The sequence below is a fragment of the Phymastichus coffea genome, unplaced genomic scaffold (genome assembly GCF_024137745.1).
Source record: "Phymastichus coffea isolate CEN01 unplaced genomic scaffold, Cenicafe_Pcof_1.1 PCOF00014, whole genome shotgun sequence".
Classification (NCBI taxonomy): domain Eukaryota; kingdom Metazoa; phylum Arthropoda; class Insecta; order Hymenoptera; family Eulophidae; genus Phymastichus; species Phymastichus coffea.
The window spans coordinates 3972445-3985147 of NW_026706825.1; the positions used below are offsets into that span (position 1 = coordinate 3972445).

Consider the following 12703-nt stretch of genomic DNA (forward strand, 5'->3'; position numbering starts at 1 on the left):
AAGTAATGCAAATTTCTATTCATAGAGGAAAACGAAAATGATTTACAAAAATATTTAAGTGAATTTGAAGGCCGCTTACTTGAAATTTCACAATAAATTTTACAATAAAATCAGCATATGCATCATAAATTTATTACGACTACGTTTAAGCATATTTTACACGTAAACATATAACGTGCTGATATACTACGGTGAATAATTATTATATAATTCTTACTTTGGATATTCCATTTTAATGGTTTGGAGATGAAAAATTGTAGAAATTATTCTGAGATTTTTTTCTTATCATATGGTTTTTGTAATACATAATATGCGCTGTTAATTTGTATAGAAGCGCCATGGTAAAATACGGATAAGCAGTTAAGACGTCAGGCTTGTAAATTAGAAATCGTGAAGTCAGTTTCGGATCTAATCATTTTTTAATTTAATTTATAAAGATTTATGTACTCTTAACAATAATATAGATTAAAATGATTAATATATTAGTGCAACGAGCACCGCGTGTATTTATATCTAGTCCACTAACAATTAGCATACGATTACACCGCGGTTTCAAGAAATCAAGGTATATTCATTAATAATAATAGATGTACGTATGTTTGGTGAATTCGTTACCGACATCGTGAAGGATATTGCAATTTTCTTTCAAACAACAACACTCCAGAATACCATACCAAAAGAATGTGAATCCTGATCTCTAACTCTCATCTATTTTAGCCCAGATGGACTGAGTTCTGCAAACTAGATATTTCATGTAGCACGGGGTATCTCTTACAATTAGATAAACATGTATAAATTATTCATGTTTAAATAACATGTATAAATGTTATTGTTGCGGTAAGCATGAGATTGATTACATTTCCCTCTCTGTCTGACTCTCTCTTTCTCCCCTTCTCTTTCTTTCTCAGAGACATTGATGTGCGATGCATCCACCCAGATTCTATTGATAAATAATGATTTAGGCTCCATATTATGCCATGCAGCGTATGGCAAAAATTTTATTGGGTGTATAAAACAATTTACACATCAAAAATAAGATCCAGAGTTGCGGATTGATAGGTGAAAATTCGCGCGAGGCGAATTTGTCCCGTGCGTAGGCCTTTAACAGTCGAGCAGCCTTTGACTCGGGTGGCAGTCAGGCTCTCGGGCACCCCGTCCCGTTCGCGCGTCAATAACGAAATCTTCGTAGATTTGAATCCGGGCTCCCAATACCGCGATCGTGAGATATTCGATCGGACGTATCCGTATATATTTATCCGTAATCGGTCATATATAAAATAAATAATAACGGGGAAGCATATGGATATATTCAAGCGCGTTTCATAGGATTTATAAAATTTATTTTATAAAGCTCAAGTACATGAATAAATCATCGAGCGAAAATAGAAATATATGTGTGTGTGTGTGTGTGTGTGTGTGTGTGTGTGTGTGTGTGTGTGTGTGTGTGTGTGTGTGTGTGTGTGTGTGTGTGTGTGTGTGTGTGTGTGTGTGTGTGTGTGTGTGTGTGTGTGTATATGTATAGACGCGTGTTCTTCGCCTCGCGTTGTCTATTATTCATAAACAAATAGTACTCACTTATTTTCTTAATAGATTTATTGGCGTTCGGTCCTTTATGTATTATTATTGTTTTTTCTATATTTATATGGTCTTCCTTCCTTTTGTTTTTAAATGGATTGTATGGTCCGTCAAATGTAGGTGTATATATGTATGTGTCCAATTGATACAGTGGATTAATATATTTCCTTGGTCCTAATGGCGTGAACGAATTGCCTGTATGGTTTCTATCTTTCTTTGGCTTTTATTAATACTCAAGCTCTGATGAAGTAAACCGAAACAAACTTTTAATTAGGTAAAAGAATAATACCGGATAACTCGGACAAATTAAATTGCACTGAATTTATATTTTAATTGGCGAGATAAACTCTGAACTCGGAAATATTGCGGGCTTCTTGCTTCGGCGCTTAGTCCTGACTAAAAAAAGGTGCCGTCGTCGTTTTCGCCAGTTCGTTATATATCCTTTGTTCCTCGCATTCCGTCTCTCTCTAGCGCATACTCTTCAGACATTTACGCGTTTCTAATCGACTTGTATTACTTAGCCAAGCACGCTGACTGCAGCATGCTGTCGGAGCATGCTGCAGCAGCGTGAATCAGCTTCTCCCGCTCATTCCCACCGAGCCGCGCACACGAATACTGCTAGCTATGGTGTTTTATCGCTATAACCTTACTTTTAATGTTTTTTTGGTGATAAATTTATTTATTTTTCTAGATATTATTCTATGAGCTTTTTTAAATTTTAGTAACCAATTTTGAGAAGCCTTAAATATTATATCTTCATGGCCAACAATTTTTTGAGCTTGCAATCCCCATTTCCGTATATCTCGATCATGCACTATTGTACCAGCTGCAATAGCGGCCTTTAAATTATCAAACGTGTATTGGCAAATTTGCGCAATTTTTTCTCGGTAAATTCCATTTTTATTAATTATTTTCGCCCAACGTTTAAGTTGACTTATAGATGAAACTTTTTTGAATCTCTGTTGTACAGTATCCAGTTTTAAGTTTTTGTTTCTTCCGCTCCTCCAAAATTCTACGGCTCTTTGTTTATAATTAAATGCGATTTGTTCATCATCATTTGTGCACTGATTTGTTGGTGCAAAATCAGGATCAGGAAAGTGATGTTGAACTTCATCTTCGATTATTTTAGCACCAGTATCTTTATAATCTTCATGAAAATCTAATGTCTCTTAAACAATCATATCAATATCATTAAACTCATACACGGCATCTATTAATATTTCTTTCAACTTTTCTGATAACTTAATTTCTTTGAAATTAATCTCGCTATCTGGTATTTGTAAACTTTGAAAATATGATAATAATAAATTGACTACGATCAAAGGATTGATCTTCATGTTTTAATCGAAAATAAAATCAAGATATAAATACTCTTTTTTACAGTTGAATAATTTTACAAAAGACAAAAGAAAACCTAGTCTATAGATAGAATTCGATCATACGTTTTTAACAGTTATATTTCACATGTTTACAAATCAAAATATTTGAATAAAATTATATATGATAAGTGACATAAATATTTACGTAGTAGACAAAAACTTTTCTTTTTATGTACTATTTTCGTGTTCAGGAAATTTATATGTAAATATAGAAATAAGTTTATTTATAAATCCAGCACTATAAAAAAACTTTAACTTTTTAAATACTTGACTTTTCTTCAACTACTATGAATAATGAAATATGTATCGGATGTCTTATTATCGTAAGGGGCGTAGATTTGATATAACTTATCTTCTTCGAGTCATTGATAAGACAAAATTGTAAATAAGATAAAGTGTACAGCAAAGTAAAGTACCAACAAAAAGTAAACTAAACCACAAGTGAAAATTGAAAAAAGTAAACAGTTTATAAGTATAGGAATTGAGACTATAATAACTATTTATAACTATTAATATAATCAATTATTTGTTATAATTTCTTTTCTCATTGACAAATTGTAAATGATTAAAAAAGAAATAATAACTATATTAAACTTTCACTTTTGAAATTAATAATTTTTAACTGTTATTACTTGTTATTTTTCTTTATTACGAATTAACTTTACGTTTAAAAAATAATAACTATTATTATTACTCTTTTATACACAGCTATATGTAATTCAATGCAAATAATATTTTTAAAAAAACTGATACTATAACTGTTATTGTTAATTTCGAAAAAACAAAATAGTTAATAATTATTTATAATTTATTTCAGTCTCAAATCTTATATTTATAAGCTGTTATTAATTATTTTTATCTTTTTTGTATTTATAATGAAAATAAAATAATAATTATTACATAAAATTTGTAATACTTGGGACATATTGTTATGCAACATGAATGTTATTCAAGAAATACATTTATTTTTCGCTATTTATATAAGGTTAGGCCGCATGTGGTTCGGTAAGGGTGGGGGGTTAAATAGGTTCGAGGTTAACTGGGATAACTCGCTTATGGTGTAAAATTCAATTATTTCAAGAAATAACGACTAAAGTTGCTTTTCCCAGGATTAGGTGGGTTAGCCTGCATGTGGTTCGGTAAGGGTGGTTTATGGGGGTTTGGTGGGTTAGAGGCAGGTTGGTTAGTTGAGGTAGCTTGCTCATGCATAGGATTAAATTATTTCAAGAAATAACAAATGACTAAACTTGTTTATCCCAGGGTTAAGTGGATTAACCTGTTGATAGTTTGACGAGGATGGTTTCTAGGGGGTGAAACACCCCTTAAACATTTTTTTTTTAAATCCGGAAACACGTCAATTTAATTTTGGTATTTTCTCATTATCAGTGCGATTTTTAAATCACTCGAGCTGATTTACTATATTACATGTCGTAAAACAGTACAAAAAATAGTGTATTTACCCCTATTGAAAAACGGGTTGCAACCCTTCGGTATAAATGTTATGTCCTTAAAAGCGCCTTTTTATAAGAAATTTTTTAACGTTGAGTTTACTGAAAAATATTCATTTGATGCTGAGAAATATTAAAAAAACTGATTTTAGGGGTTGATTTTCAGGGTGGATTTCACCCCTTAAAAGCCCTTATGGGCCGATAAAAAAAACACGTATCTAATTTTTTTTCAATTCTACAACATATCCCAAAATCATTTAAATCGGTGAGGTCAGGTTCGGGTGGTTCCCTTGTTAGATCGTTCTTCAGACATCCTGGCAGGCGTTTGCTTATTCGTAGTCAGACCGAAGCTGTGAAGAATTGATCTTTGTCGAGATGATGTTGATGTATGTATGTGAGGTGATTCGTGTACTATGGTATTATTTAACGCTTTCGTGCGTACAATGCAACATTTATAAATTATACTGATAATTATTATGATTAGGATATTAATACTGAATCCTCCATAAATTAGTCCTGATAGTACGTTGTTGTGAATTTTTTATGATTTCTTATCATTTCCGTCCATTCCATAATGTCACTTAGTTTTTTCTTGGCTGGTGCAGGTTTCAGCTTGTGGGGTCCATTCTTCTAATTTAATATCTGTTTCAGATAAGTTCGTTAGTGTCAGGTAAAGATTCGTTAGATTAAGGGTTAAGTTTGGTTGTTATAGGTAAACATTTGTATTGTCTTTGCCCATTTCCGTAAACAAGGTCGCATCCTTGGTATAACCGATGCACCCTGTAAATATTATATTTAAATGTTAGTATATTCAAATTAGTGGTCACATACTTAAGACTAAGAATGCAAGAAACTCTAAATTCAATGTCAAATCTCAACACTGAACATCTCAGTATTTATTCACCAATTGAGCAATAGAACATAATTTAAATTAAATCCGTTACAAGATTAGTATTCAATCCCATTTTTCCAATTTTACAATGATCATTAATCTCATCAATTGAATTGCCATTCATATATATATATAGTGATATTATATTCGGCGCGCACCCATTACTTTACATTTTCGTTATTTCTTATTTCAATGTTAAAATAATCTTCACAAATCATTCATTCCATCCTCACACATTCATTCCGCCACACTCACACTAGTCACTCCCATACTATTCACAAACTAATTCAATACGTCATTCATTACAAAATTCACTAGTTCGTTATGCTAATTATATTACAACAAAATGTTAGTAATTCCAATTCTCGTTGAGTCAATATTTTATAAAACTATATAAAATACGCGATGCAATCATAAAATTCCATCACTAATTACATGATCTAAATTACAAATTCCATTCGTTATTTTATATTGCAATTTACTGTCTTTGCGCGAACGGCCCTTTCGTTTCCAATTCAATATTTAAAATTCAAATGGTTCGAAGTTACAGTTAAAATTCTCAGGCAGTCTAACGTAGATCAGGTTACTTATCTAATATTCGTTGAATCCACGCCAGCAGTAAGAGTCAGGAAATTCTTCTTCGATGATGATATTGTCACACCTTTCAATCGTCTTCTTGTTCCAAAGAATGCTGCAAAACTCCTACTCAAGAACTAGCCGTCTTCTTCTATTATAGAAAACAGTACGGAGCCCTCTGGAGCTGTTGCTGCTTCGGCGGCGGGAAACGGAGTCACTGTTGGTCTATATTGCGAGCAACTCGCGAGCGAGTTTCAGCGTGAAGTTGCTCGCAGACCGCGTCGAGCGAGCCATCGGCCGCCTCTTTGAGCGAGATCATTTGACTCATCTTATCGATTCGTCACATACTCCCCCTTTTTTGGTGGAGAAGAATTCTACGCCAAAAACACAATCCGCCCTCATGAAATACAAGTCCACAACAAATTTGAAACGAAAGCGCCATTGCACCTCTCACTCATACTTAACACCGCTTAAAACCCTTCAATCCATCTATTTACATTATCTTACATAACCGGTTACTTTCTCCATTAATTCGAATCGATCCTTTCGGTGCACCTCTATACATTCATTATTTTTTGAGTTATAACTTATCTTAAATTTCATACATAATTACAATGTTCTTTCATTCGCAAAGATTCTCGTCAATTATTCATTCAACGCTAATATAAATACAAACTTATCCTAAACTTACTCTACGTTACGACACACATACTTTCATTCTCACACAATCATTTCTCTCATACCATCCATCTCTTTAAACATTCATCTTCATTTTCACTATTGTTCAACGCATTTTATTCATTCTTCTCATTTCACTCACACACTGAACATTATTTCATAACATTTCTCATACATTTTGCACAGAATATCAATATTATCATACTCAAATTCTCATTCTTGTTAAATATTATATTTGCGCAAATTTGTACGATTATAGGTACCAACTACAATATTATCGTCATTAGGATCAACCAATACAAATGCATTCTGTCCTAAGTCCTTGGAGATTCTAAAAGGTCCCTCAAACAAATGGAAGAACTTTTTTGTCACCTTGTCTAGTGCATTGGATAAATGCTTCACTCTCAATAACACTAAATCTCCCTCTTTAATTACAACCTTTGAAGGCTTTTGACCCCTAATACGCGTTGTAAAACTTCTTTCAATATTTTTTCTAGCAAAAACTATTAAAAATTCTTTATCTATTATTTTTGATTCAGGAAATCTCAAAATCCTTAATATCTCGTCTTTAATAGGTTTTCCAAAATGCAGTTCATGAGGTACACAACCTGTACTATAATGTGTTGTGATATTTAACATGTCTTGAATTTTTTTTAAGTACAATGGCCATGCGGTATGTTTCTTTTCACAGTAAGTTCTAAATAATCTACCAATCTCTCTCATTACTCGCTCGGTAGGATTAGATTGTGGATGTCTAACCGAACTATACACTACTTTTATGCCCAATTTCTCCAACTCGATCTTCCATTTCTGAGAAGTAAACTGACTACCATTGTCACTCAATATTCTTTTAAATATTCCGCAATCAGGAATATAGTCATCAGTAATTCTTTTTAATGCTGCGTCCGTAGTAGCCCTTCTCATCGGATAAAGACGAACTAACTTAGAAAACGCATCCAATATCACAAACACATACTCCACTCCCCCTCGACCGCGAGGGAGAGGACCATAGAAATCTACCGTCACTAAATCTGACGGCTTTACTGAATCAACTAATTGATATGGTCCCTCCATCGCGATCGACAAGTACTTTACACGCTGGCAAAGATCACACTTCTTTATGTACGCCTTGACGTCTCTACTCATTGTCCTCCAATAATAATATTGCTTCAAATACGAAAGTGTTTTAAACACACCTGGGTGTCCCAACTTCGCATGTGTTAACTTTATTATTTCCACTTTTATTTCCGCCGGTATGATTATACGCCATATTTCGCTCTTTAACTCTTTTATAAATAATACTTCATTATATAATTGTAAATTATTATTTTGTTTGTTATTATTCTTTAATTGTTTAAAAAACTTTGCACAACCTGAATCATCTCTTTGTTTTTTACCTATATTTTTCATTATTATTTTTAACGTCGCATCTTCCTCACTCATTGCCATAATCAACAAAGCAACTGACTCATGTTTTTTGTTTTGTGAAAGAGAATATTTATATAAAGATGATATGCTGATCGGTGATTGTATTTGTTCTTTGAATTTACTCTCAGGATTTCTGCTAAAAAAATCCGCGACCAAGTTATCTACTCCACGACAATGCACCGCTGTAAATGAATACTGCTGCAAGTACAGGGCCATTCTTATGAGCCGAGAAGTGTGAAAATTTGTAGAATTCAAAAACGTAAGAGCTTTATGATCCGTAACAATCTCAAACTTCCGGCCCACCAAATAATCCCTAAACTTAGCAACAGAATAAACAATTCCCAACAACTCTATTTCCGTGGTTGTATACCTTGATTCAACTTCTGTTAAACATCTGCTCGCTAAAGAAATTATACAATAATCACCATTCCCATCAATCTGATATAAAATTCCCGCGATACCCTGAACACTACCATCAGTTTGGACTCTAAACGGAGTATCCGGTATCACATGACTCAAGCAAACAGCATCTATAAAATTATGTTTAAGTGCGTTAAATGCCTGCGCATGTTTCTCGGTCCATAGCCACTTCGCATCGTTTTTTAACAAATCTCTAAACGGCGTAACGAAACTATTATGTTTTATCACGAAACGACGATAATAATTACAAACTCCGAGTATACTTTGCAATTGAGTTTTATTTTTTGGTTCTTCAAAATTCCTAATCACTTCTATGCGGCTTGGATCAGGACGAATTCCCTGATATGACAAGACAAAACCTAAAAATATTATTTCCTTTACTAAAAATTGACATTTTTTTATGTTAATAGTGAATCCATTGGCCATCAATTTTGAAAAAATTATTTGTAAAACTTGGATATGTCGTTTAAATGTCGGAGTTGCTACTGCACAATCATCCACGTACGTTGCTGTTTCTTTGTGAACATTTATTGGTATTGATTTAGCAACCTCATTTACACTCTCCTCATTTACATCTTCAAATTCTGGATAAATTTTAAAAATATCTATTATTTTTGTTTCGCTTAATAATGCTATTGTAAAAGCTCGAATAAAACCACTTCCAGCTGTTTTTATTCCAAACGGTACGCGAATAAATTGATACATCCTCCCTTTAAAAACAAATGCTGTTAAAGGACGGGACTCCTCATCCAAAACTATCTGCCAATATCCCATCAACATGTCAATCTTTGAAAAAAATTTACACTTATAAAAATTCTGCACAATATCCGCGACAATCGGTGGTGACTCATGGTCGTCTTCAATGAATTTATTCAAATTTCTCGCATCAAGACATATTCTAATCGTTTTATCCTCTTTACGTATAACACGCAACGGATTACAATACGGACTTATCGCAGGTTCGATTATTTTAGCTTCAAGCATCCTCTTTATGCACTCTTCAACTTCATCTCTCATAGCATATGGCACTGGATAAGTTTGATTAATTATTGGATTTTGTTTTTTTAAACGAAGTTTATGCGTATAATTTTTTACACAACCCGGTTTATCTAAAAATAAATTTTCAAATTGCTTTAACATTGTAATCATTATGTATTTTTGCTTTTCATCAATCATTGACAGGTTTTCCGCGATTGATTCAAGTTGATCCGAGAACGTTGATTCTTTTTTATTTTCTACTTTACATGCATTCATTATTAATTTATCCGTTTCATTTAAATATTCTTTCATTTCATCGTTTTCTATACCCTCTATTACTTGATCATTTATTTGTTTAATTATATCTATACTACACATTTGATATTTTTTTATATTATTCTTTATTATTTCTTTTTCTTGAGGGTTTTTTAATTCTACTTCAATCATTTTTCTAACATTTTTATTAAATTTCTCCTTTTCTTCTAATTTTACTATATATATGCATGTTTGATCATTATTTTTTATTAAAATCAACCCCTCTGACGCACTTGTCTCAAACAACGTTGATGATTGCGATACTATTCTATTTTTTATCTGTATAGTTCTGCTCCAATAATTAATTATTAAACCTACTTTTAAATTAAAATCATTTCCGAGAATCATTTTACTCGCCAATAAAGGTACTATAAAGAAAATAAACTCAAATTTTTCTCCATCAATACTAATTTGCAAAAATACTTGTTTCTTTATCTTTGTTGATTTTTTACCAATTGCTACTGAAACCATCATATTAGCTACTGGTAATTCTAATAAAACCTGTGAATATTTTAATTCATTGTAAAAATCTTCTGATATTGCACTAATTTGGCTACCTGTATCTATAAGTGACAAAACTCTTCTATCACATACTGTACAAAGTAAGTGTGGAGACAGTGGAACTTTTTCCATTGTATCAGCTTTATTTTCCTGGTCCTGACTATGAATATCTCTATTTAATTCTGTAACTATATCATTGTGATATTGACGCGCCGACGGACCACAACTCAACGCGCCGATTTGTCGTTTAAATGATTAGTCTGATTTTGCGAATTTTCATTGGATATCGGATTACCATTATTTATTGCTGGAGGAGGAAAACGTATATCCGGAGTTAAAGCAGGGGTTTCTCTAGTTGCGTTCAAATTACTGTGTGCCTGAGAATTTTGATTATTTGATATTTGTTGAGTATAACCTTGACAAAAATTGTGATTTGAATAATTTTGGTTTGCATAATTGTTATTTGGAAAATTTTGATTCCAACGATTTTGATTGTATCTGCTTTGTCCCCTTCCATTATTCCACGGTTTTCTATAATTTCCTCTACCTCTGTGATTAAAATTTGAATATTTGTTTTGCAATTTGAATTGATTAATTTGTACCTTTTCTTGCTTGTCATAACCAGAATAATTCTGACCTTTCTCATATTTTCTTATCTTTTCATTATATAAATTGTCTAAATTTACTATTATCTTAATTATATCATTAGAATTACTGTAATCAATTAATGCCAATCTATCTCTTACTGACATTGGAAATTGTTTCATAATTGAAAAGTTCTTCTCGTATTGGTTTAATATTGGCCTTAAGTAGCTAGCTTGTTTTAGCTGCTTATAATAATAACTCTGTAAACTTTTATCCTCTCTGCTATTAAATCTTTTACTCAACCATTTATCTTTAAAGTTAAATTGTGCTGTTGTACCATAGAACTCACTTTGGAACCTATTTTTAAAATCATCAAAATCCCTCAAATCTCCTTGCAAACCGTACCATAATTTTGCTCTACCTTGTAATGCTATATTTAATAATTTTAATTTACTATCTCTATTAATATTCTTTGCTAAACAGAACCCCTCAAAATCATCCAAGAACTCTAAAGGATTAGCTGAATTTTCATCATGAAACTCCGGCAATTTAATATCAATTTGCATGCTTGTTACATTACCCATAATCGCACATATCTCCGCTGTGTAATCACGCTGTGCAGGAACTTGATTCAGCCGCTGAGACGGACCATCCGGGCGATCTTCAACCGCTCCGCACGCATCCCGCAATTGTATCAACTCCGTATCCCGCGCCGTGAGTCGCTGCTGCAGCTCCCGAAGATGATCGCTCTCATCGCTTTTATTGGCGTTCTCTGGCCGCTGCGCAGCCTGAAGACGTTGAATTTGTTGTTCCCTTTCGACTAGTTGTTTCTTAAGATCTTCAATCTTCGGTTGATTTGCCAGCTCTAAACGCACTCTCTCCAATTCGCCTTGTATATTAGCCATCCTTTGCGCCTGTTCCACTGTTAGCTGCCTTAGCGTTTCCAAGTCATCAGATTGTCCTTGTTGGTTTATCACCTCGTCATCATGATGCAAAACCATTGTATTAGCCCTATTATTACTTTTCACTTTTATTCGCTTATTCGCGAAACTAAGATCAATATTCCTTTGTTTCGATTGTCTACCCGACCTTGTTACGTACACGCCATGCTCATTGCTCATCAGTAAGTAAACATGGATTACATGAGTTTACCTTTTAGCTGGGCGCCAATGTAAATATTATATTTAAATGTTAGTATATTCAAATTAGTGGTCACATACTTAAGACTAAGAATGCAAGAAACTCTAAATTCAATGTCAAATCTCAACACTGAACATCTCAGTATTTATTCACCAATTGAGCAATAGAACATAATTTAAATTAAATCCGTTACAAGATTAGTATTCAATCCCATTTTTCCAATTTTACAATGATCATTAATCTCATCAATTGAATTGCCATTCATATATATATATAGTGATATTATATTCGGCGCGCACCCATTACTTTACATTTTCGTTATTTCTTATTTCAATGTTAAAATAATCTTCACAAATCATTCATTCCATCCTCACACATTCATTCCGCCACACTCACACTAGTCACTCCCATACTATTCACAAACTAATTCAATACGTCATTCATTACAAAATTCACTAGTTCGTTATGCTAATTATATTACAACAAAATGTTAGTAATTCCAATTCTCGTTGAGTCAATATTTTATAAAACTATATAAAATACGCGATGCAATCATAAAATTCCATCACTAATTACATGATCTAAATTACAAATTCCATTCGTTATTTTATATTGCAATTTACTGTCTTTGCGCGAACGGCCCTTTCGTTTCCAATTCAATATTTAAAATTCAAATGGTTCGAAGTTACAGTTAAAATTCTCAGGCAGTCTAACGTAGATCAGGTTACTTATCTAATATTCGTTGAATCCACGCCAGCAGTAAGAGTCAGGAAATTCTTCTTCGATGA

At 32.9% G+C, this 12703-nt stretch overlaps 1 protein-coding gene across 1 annotated transcript in view; it reads left to right on the plus strand.

Annotated features, from left to right (window-relative positions):
• Positions 1-12703, plus strand: part of LOC131674343 (ephrin type-B receptor 1-B) — an 819189-nt gene that overhangs the window by 656166 nt on the left and 150320 nt on the right. The gene's annotated exons all lie outside the window — the stretch shown is intronic.